General features: G+C 37.3%; 1 non-coding gene across 1 annotated transcript; it reads right to left on the reverse strand.

Moving 5' to 3' along the window:
• Positions 1-7,198: 7,198 nt before the first annotated feature.
• LOC112752823 (small nucleolar RNA R71) lies at positions 7,199-7,306 on the reverse strand. The gene has a single exon (XR_003177237.1). It is a non-coding gene; the product is annotated as a small nucleolar RNA R71 (small nucleolar RNA).
• Positions 7,307-8,678: the final 1,372 nt, after the last annotated feature.

Here is an 8,678-nt window from a genome sequence, read left to right on the forward strand (position 1 = left end):
ATTTGTTTTCCATTGTCATGTTATGTTTTCTTTAGATAGATGATCATGAGAAGTCATAAAAATAGCTGCAGAATTAAAGCAGAATCAAAAGTAGCATCAAAAATAGCATACCCTGGAGGACAGGCCTTTCTGGCATTTAAATGCCAGTAAGGATAGTAGAATGGGTGTTTAACGCCCAGTCTGGCAGCATTCTGGGTGTTAAAAGCCAGAAAAGGGTGTCTGGTGTCTAGCTGGCATTAAACGCTAGCATTAGCAGACAAACTGGCATTTAACACCAAAAAAGGGTGTCTGGTGGGTGTTAAACACTAGAAATGGGCATCAGCCTGGCGTTCAACGCAAGAAAAGGTAGCAGAGTTGGCGTTAAATGCCAGAAATGGCACACAGAGGGCGTTTAAACGCCAGACAGGTGCAGGGAGCAGAATTCCTTGACACCTCAGGATTTGTGGACCCCGCAGGATCCCACCTACCCCAACTCACTCTCTCTCCTCTTCATACCTCTCCATAACACTCTTCCCCAAATACCCTTGACCAATCACATCAATACATCTTCCCCAAATACCATTCACCTATCAAGTCCTACCCTTTTCCCCATAATCTCGTCACCACTCACATCCATCCATCATAAACCCCACCTACCTCACCATTTAAAATCAAAACATTTCCCTCCCAAACCCAACCCCCTCTTACATGACTTCCCTCTCTCCCTTACCATATAAATACCCCTCCTTACCACCTTCCATTTCACACATCATAACCACTTAAACCCCCTTGGCCGAATTCATTACTCCCCTCTATCTCTTCTATTTCTTCTTCTTCTACTCCTTTCTTTCTTCTTTTGTTCGAGGATGAGCAAACCTTTTAAATTTGGTATGGGAAAAAGCTCTGCTTTTTTATTTTTCTATAACCATTAATGGCATCTAAGGCCAGAGAAACCTCTAGAAAGAGGAAAGAGAAGGCAATTGATCCCACTTCTGAGTTATGAGAGATGTAAAGATTCATCTCAAAAGTCCATCAAGACCACTTCTATGAAGTTGTGGCCAAGAAAAAGGTGATTCCCAAAGTCCCCTTTATGCTAAAAAAGGGTGAATATCCGGAGATCCGACATGAGTTTCGGAGAAGAGGTTGGGAATCTCTCACCAACCCCATCCAACAAGTCAAAATCTTAATGGTTCAAGAGTTCTATGCTAATGCATGGATCACTAAGAACCATGATCAAAGTGTGAACCCTAACCCAAAGAATTGGCTCACAATGGTTCGGGGGAATTACTTGGATTTCAGTTCAGAAAACGTGAGGTTGGCATTCAACTTGCCAATAGTGTAAGGAGATCCCCACCCTTTCACTAGAAGGGTCAAATTTGATCAAAGGTTGGACCAAATCCTCATGGACATCTGTGTGGAAGGAGCCCAATGGAAGAGAAATTCTAAAGGCAAGCTGGTTCAACTGAGAAGGCTTGACCTCAAACCCGTGGCTAGGGGATGGCTAGAGTTCATCCAACGCTCTATCATTCCTACTAGCAACCGGTCTGAAGTTACAATAGACCGGGCTATCATGATCCATAGTATCATGAATAGAGAGGAAGTACAAGTTCATGAGATCATACCTCTAGAACTCTACAAGGTGGCAGACAAGCCCTCCACTTTGGCAAGGTTAGTCTTGCCTCATCTCATCTGTAACCTATGCAATTTAGCTGGAATTGTCATAGAGGAAGACATACTCATTGAAGATGACAAAACCATCACTAAAAAGAGGATGGAGCAAACAAGAGAGCCACTCATGGACCTCAACAAGAGCATGAGGAAATTCCTCATCAAGAAATCCCTGAGATGCCTCAAGGGATGCATTTCCCTCCACATAACTATTGGGATTTGAGTTCTAACATGGAGCAACTAAGGATGGATCACCAAGAGCACTCCATTATCCTTCATGAAATCAGAGAGGACCAAAAGGCCTTGAGAGAGTAGCAACAAAGGCAAGAAAGAGACATAGAGGAGCTCAAGCATTCCATAGGATCTTCAAGAGGAAGAACTAGCCGCCGTCACTAAGGTGGACCCGTTCTTTAATTTCCTTGTTCTTATTTTTCTATTTTTCGGTTTTCGATGCTTTATGTTTTGTCTATGTTTTTGTCTTTATTACATGATCATTAGTATTTAGTGTCTATGCCTTAAGGCTATGAATTTCCTATGAATCCTTTACCTTTCTTAAATGAAAAATGTTTTCTGAAAAAGAGAAAGAAGTACATGAATTATGAATTCTATCTTGAAAATAGTTTAATTATTTTGATGTGGTGGCAATACTTTTTATTTTCTGAATGAAGGCTTGAAGTGTGCATATTTTTTATAGTGAAGTTTATGAATGTTAAAATTGTTGGCTCTTGAAAGAATAATGAAAAAAGAGAAATGTTGTTGATAATCTGAAAAATCATAAAATTGATTTTTGAAGCAAGAAAAAGCAGTGAAAAGCAAAAGCTTGCAAAAAAAATAGGCGAAAAATAAAGAAAAAAAGAAAGAAAAAGAAAAAGCAAGCAGAAAAAGCCAATAACCCTTTAAACCAAAAGGCAAGGGTAAAAAGGATCCAAGGCTTTGAGCATTAATGGATAGGAGGGCCCAAAGGAATAAAATCCTGGCCTAAGCGGCTAAATCAAGCTGTCCCTAACCATGTGCTTGTGGCGTGAAGGTGTCAAGTGAAAAGCTTGAGACTGAGCGGTTAAAGTCGTGGTCCAAAAAAAAAGAGTGTGCTTAAGAGCTCTGGGCACCTCTAACTGGGGACTCGAGCAAAGCTGAGTCACAATATGAAAAGGTTCACCCAGTTATGTGTCAGTGGCATTTATGTATCCGGTGGTAATACTGGAAAACAAAATGCTTAGGGTCACGGCCAAGACTCATAAAGTAGCTGTGTTCAAGAATCAACATACTGAACTAAGAGAATCAATAACACTAGCCCCGCTTATCTGATTGAAACTAATCTTCATTGATATTTTTGGTATTTATTGTATCTTATCTTCTTTTTATCCTATTTTGTTTTTAGTTGCTTGGGGACAAGCAACAAATTAAGTTTGGTGTTGTGATGAGCGGATAATTTATACCCTTTTTGGCATTGTTTTTACATAGTTTTTAGTATGTTTTAGTTACTTTTTATTATATTTTTATTAGTTTTTATGCAAAAATCACATTACTGGACTTTACTATGAGTTTATGTGTTTTTCTGTAATTTCAGGTATTTTCTGGCTGAAATTGAGGGACTTGAGCAAAAATCTGATCCAGAGGCTGAAAAAGGACTACAGATGCGGTTGGATTTTGACCCTCTTGCACTCAAAGTGCATTTTCTGGAGCTGCTGAGGCGCAATTGGTGTGCTCTTAATTGAGTTGGAAAGTAGACATCTTGGGCTTTCCAACAATGTTTAATAGTCCATACTTTGCCCGAGATTTGATGGCCCAAACTGGCGTTCAAACGCCCACCAAAGACCCTTTTCTGGAGTAAAACGCCAGAACTGGCACCAGAACTGGAGTTAAACGCCCAAACTGGCACCAAGCTAGTGTTTAACTCCAAGAATGGCCTATGCACGTGAAAGCTTCAATGATCAGCCCAAGCACACACCAAGTGGGCCCCGAAAGTGGATTTCTGCACTATCTGCACTTAGTTATTCCTTTTCTGTAATCCCTAGTAATTAGTTTAGTATAAATAGCACTTTTTACTATTGTATTAGAGGATTATGATATTATCATCCTTGGACTTGGACGCTGGCCACACGGCCATGCCTAGACTATTTTCTCTTATGTATTTTCTACGGTGGAGTTTCTACACCTCATATATTAAGGTGTGGAGCTCTGCTATTCTTCAGGAATTAATTCAAGTACTATTGTTTCTCTTTCAATTCATGCTTACTTCTTCTCCAAGATATACTTTCGTACTTAATTCAGTTAAGACAGAATGAAGGGGTGACCCGTGACAATCACCCAAAATCTTCGTTACTCGCTTAGCCAAGATCCGCGTGCCTGACAACCACAAGCGGTCTACACGATGTTCAACGTAGTCATTGGACGACAGCCGGAGTATATTCTCTTGGGTATCTGATTCACGATTCACATCGTCTCTCCTGAGAACAGAGCATCCGAATCTGAGATTAGAACCTTCGTGGTATAGGCTAGAACTAATTGGCAGCATTCCTGAGATTCGGAAAGTCTAAACATTGTCTGTGGTATTCCGAGTAGGATCTGGGAAAGGATGACTGTGACAAGCTTCAAACTTGCGAATGTTGGGCACAGTAACAGTTTGCAAAAGGATAGAGAGATCCTATTCCGACGCTAGTGAGAACCGACAGATGATTAGCCGTGCGGTAGTTGTGCCTGGTATTTTTCATCCGAGACGAGAAATCCGACAGTTGATTAGCCGTACAAAGATCGTACCTGGTATTTTTCATCCGAGAGGATCATACAGCTTTCCATATAAGGGAGCACGCTTGATTGGAAGAAGACAATAGGAAAGCAGAGGTTCAGAAGCAACAAAGCATCTCCAAACGCTTATCTGAAATTCCCACCAAATAATTACATAAGTATCTTTATTTTATTTTATGTTTTGTTTATCTTTTAATTATCTAAACCTCATAACCAATTGAATCCGCCTGACTGAGATTTACAAGATGACCATAGCTTGCTTCAAGCTGACAATCTCTGTGGGATCGACCCTTACTCACGTAAGGTATTACTTGGACGACCCAGTGCACTTGCTGGTTAGTTGCGCGGAGTTGTAAAAAGTGTGAATCGAAATTTTGTGCACCATGTTTTTAGTGCCGTTGCTGGGGATTGTTCGAGTTTGGACAACTGACGGTTCATCTTGTTGCTTAGATTAGGTAATTTTTTTTTATGTTTGATTTTTTTTTATTTTTTATTTTCGAAAAAAAATACAAAAAAAATTATTTTAGTTTTCAAAAAATTCATAAACATTTTTAAGAATGAATTCTAGAGTTTCATGAGATATGTTGAAGCCTGGCTGGCTGTTAAGGCATCTCTAATCTCTTGGACTGAGGTTTCCACTTATCATTGCAGAAGCCTTTCGATTCCTATCTATTTGGTTGTTGTATGTAATGCTCTGCTAAAGCTTGGCTGGCCATTTGGCCATGTCTAATTCTTTTGGACCGAAGCTTTAGACTAACATTGCATGAATCCTGGAATTCTTATTTAAAATTTTGAATTTCTTTATTTTCTTTTTTCCAAAATAATTTCGAAATATACAAAAAAAATTAATAAAATCATAAAACCACAAATTTTGTGTTTTTTGTTTGAGTCTAGTGTCAAATTTTAAGTTTGGTGTCAATTGCATGTTTCAATTTTTCTTAAATTTTTAAAAATATATGCATTGTGTTCTTCTTTGATCTTCAAGTTGTGCTTGATGATTTTCTTTATTTGATCTTTACATTTTCTTGTTTTTTGTTTTTTGTTGTTTTTCATATGCATTTTCGAATTATTAGTGTCTAAACATTAAAAATTTTTAAGTTTGGTGTCTTGCATGTGTCTCTTTTCTTAAAAATTTTCAAAAATATGTTCTTGATGTTCATCATGATCTTCAAAGTGTTCTTGATGTTCATCTTGACATTCAAAGTATTCTTGCATGCATTGTTTGTTTTGATCTTAAATTTTTATGTCTTGTGTCATTTTGTTGTTTTTCTCTTTCTTCATTAATTCAAAAAAATAAAAAATAATATCCTTCCCTTATTTACTCATAAATTTCGAAATTTTGGGTTGACTTAGTCAAAAATTTTTAAAATTAGTTATTTCTTGTTAGTCAAGTCAAAATTTCAATTTAAAAATTCTATCTTTTCAAATCTTTTTTTTTTTCAAATCTATTTTTTTTCCTTTCATGCTTTTTCGAAAATTCTTCAAAATTAGTTTTCAAAATATTTTTCTTAATTTTATTTCACATTTTCGAAAACTTTACTAACAATTAATGTTTTGATTCAAAAAATTTCAAGTTTGTTACTTGCCTGTTAAGAAAGGTTCAATCTTTAAATTCTAGAGTCATATCTTTTAGTTTCTAGTTAGTCAAGTCATCAACTTTAATTTTCAAAATCAAATCTTTTTAAATTTCTTTTTCAAATCTTTTCAAAGTAAATTTCAATCATATCCTTTTCAAAACATAATTTCAAAATCTTTTTCTAACTTCTTATCTTTTCAAAATTTATTTTCAATTCTTTTTCAATTAACTACTTGACTTTTTATTTGATTTTAAAAGTTTACTATTTCTTATCTTTTTCAAAACCACCTAACTACTTTTCTCTCTCTCTAATTTTCGAAAACCACTGACCACTTTTTCAAAAATTCCTTTTGATTAACTAATTGTTTTAAATTCTAATTTTATTTTATTTCTTTCAAAAATTTCGTATTCTAACTAATAATTAAAATAAAAACAAAAATATTTTTCTTTTATTTTAATTAATATTCGAATACTCTCTCTCTCTCTCTCATCTCTTTCTATTTATTTTATTTATTCACTAACATCCCTCTTCTAAAAATTCGAACCATATCCCTCTCTCTGTTTTCGAATTCTTCTTATTCCCTTTCTTCCTCATTCTTCTATTCCTCTATTCTTATACTCACATAAAGGAATCTCTATACTGTGACATAGAGAATTCCTCTTCTTTTCTGTTCTCTTCTTTTTTATATGAGCAGGAACAAGGATAAGAACATTCTTGTTGAAGCTGATCCTGAACCTGAAAGGACTCTGAAGAGGAAGCTAAGAGAAGCTAAAGCACAACACTCTGGAGAGGACCTTACAGAAATTTTTGAAAAAGAAGAAGACATGGCAGCCGGAAATAACAACAATGGTGGAGATGCAAGAAAGGTGCTTGGTGACTTTACTGCACCAACTTCTGACTTCTATGGAAGAAGCATCTCAATTCCTGCAATTGGAGCAAACAACTTTGAGCTTAAGCCTCAATTAGTTTCTCTAATGCAGCATAATTGCAAGTTTCATGGACTTCTATTGGAAGATCTTCATCAATTCTTAGCTGAATTCTTGTAAATCTGTGACACTGTTAAGACCAATGGGGTTAATCCTGAGGTCTACAAACTTATGATTTTCCCCTTTGCTGTAAGAGACAGAGCTAGGATATGGTTGGACTCATAACCTAAAGAAAGCCTGAACTCTTGGGAAAAGTTGGTCAATGCTTTCTTGGCCAAATTCTTTCCACCTCAAAAGTTGAGCAAGCTTAGAGTGGAAGTCCAAACTTTTAGACAGAAGGAAGGTGAATCCCTCTATGAAGCTTAGGAAAGATACAAGCAATTGATCAGAAGGTGTCCTTCTGACATGCTTTCAGAATGGAGCATCTTATGTATATTCTACGATGGTCTGTCTGAATTGTCCAAGATGTCATTAGACCACTCTGCTGGTGGATCTCTTCATATGAAGAAAACGCCTGCAGAAGCCCAGGAACTCATTGAAATGGTTGCAAATAACCAGTTCATGTATACTTCTGAATGAAATTCTGTGAATAATAGGATGACTCAGAAGAAAGGAGTTCTTGAGATTGATACTCTGAATGCCATATTGATTCAGAATAAAATATTAACTCAGCAAGTCAATATGATTTCTCAGAAGTGAATTACATGGGAGAGGTGAATTACATGGGAGAATCCTATGGAAACACCTATAATCCTTCATGGAGAAATGATCCAAATTTCTCATGGAAGGATCAACAGAAGCCTCAACAAGGCTTCAATAATAATAATGGTGGGAGAAATAGGTTTGGCAATAGCAAGCCTTTCCCATCATCTTCTAAGCAACAGATAGAGAATTCTGAGCAAAGCCTCTCTGACTTAGCAACCATAGTCTCTGATCTATCTAAGACCACTCTCAGTTTCATGACTGAAACAAGGTCCTCCATCAGAAATTTGGAGGCACAAGTGGGGCAGCTGAGTAAAAGAGTTACTGAAATCCCTCATAGAACTCTCCCAAGCAATACAGAAGAGAATCCAAAGAGAGAGTGCAAGGCCATAACTATAGCCAAAGTGGCCGAACTTATAGAGGAGGAAGAGGCAGTGATTTGTAGTAAGGAAGACCTTGCTGGACGTCCACTGACTAATAAGGAGTTCCTTATTGAGGAACCAAAGGAATCCGAGGCTCATATAGAGACCATAGAGATTCCACTGAACTTACTGTTGCCATTCATGAGATCTGATGAGTATTCTTCCTCTGAAGAGGATGAAGATATTGTTGAAGAGCAAGTTGCTCAGTATCTAGGAGCAATCATGAAGCTGAATGCCAAGTTATTTGGTAATGAGACTTTGGAGGATGAACCTCCATTGCTCATCAATGAACTGAATGCCTTAGTTCAATTGAAATTACCTCAGAAAAAACCGGATCCCGGAAAATTCTTAATACCCTGTACCATAGGCACATGACCTTTGAGAAGGCTCTGTGTGACCTGAGGTCAGGTATAAACCTCATGCCACTCTCTGTAATGGAGAAACTAGTGATCTTTGAGGTACAAGCTGCAAGAATCTCACTAGAGATGGCAGACAAATCAATGAAACAGGCTTATGGACTTGTAGAGGATGTCTTAGTGAAGGTTGAAGGCCTGAACATCCCTGCTGACTTCATAATCCTAGACATTGGGAAGGATGAGGATGAATCCATTATCCTTAGAAGACCCTTCCTAGCCACAGCAAAAGCTGTGATTGATGTG

The sequence above is a fragment of the Arachis hypogaea genome, chromosome 15, assembly GCF_003086295.3.
Source record: "Arachis hypogaea cultivar Tifrunner chromosome 15, arahy.Tifrunner.gnm2.J5K5, whole genome shotgun sequence".
Lineage (NCBI taxonomy): Eukaryota > Viridiplantae > Streptophyta > Magnoliopsida > Fabales > Fabaceae > Arachis > Arachis hypogaea.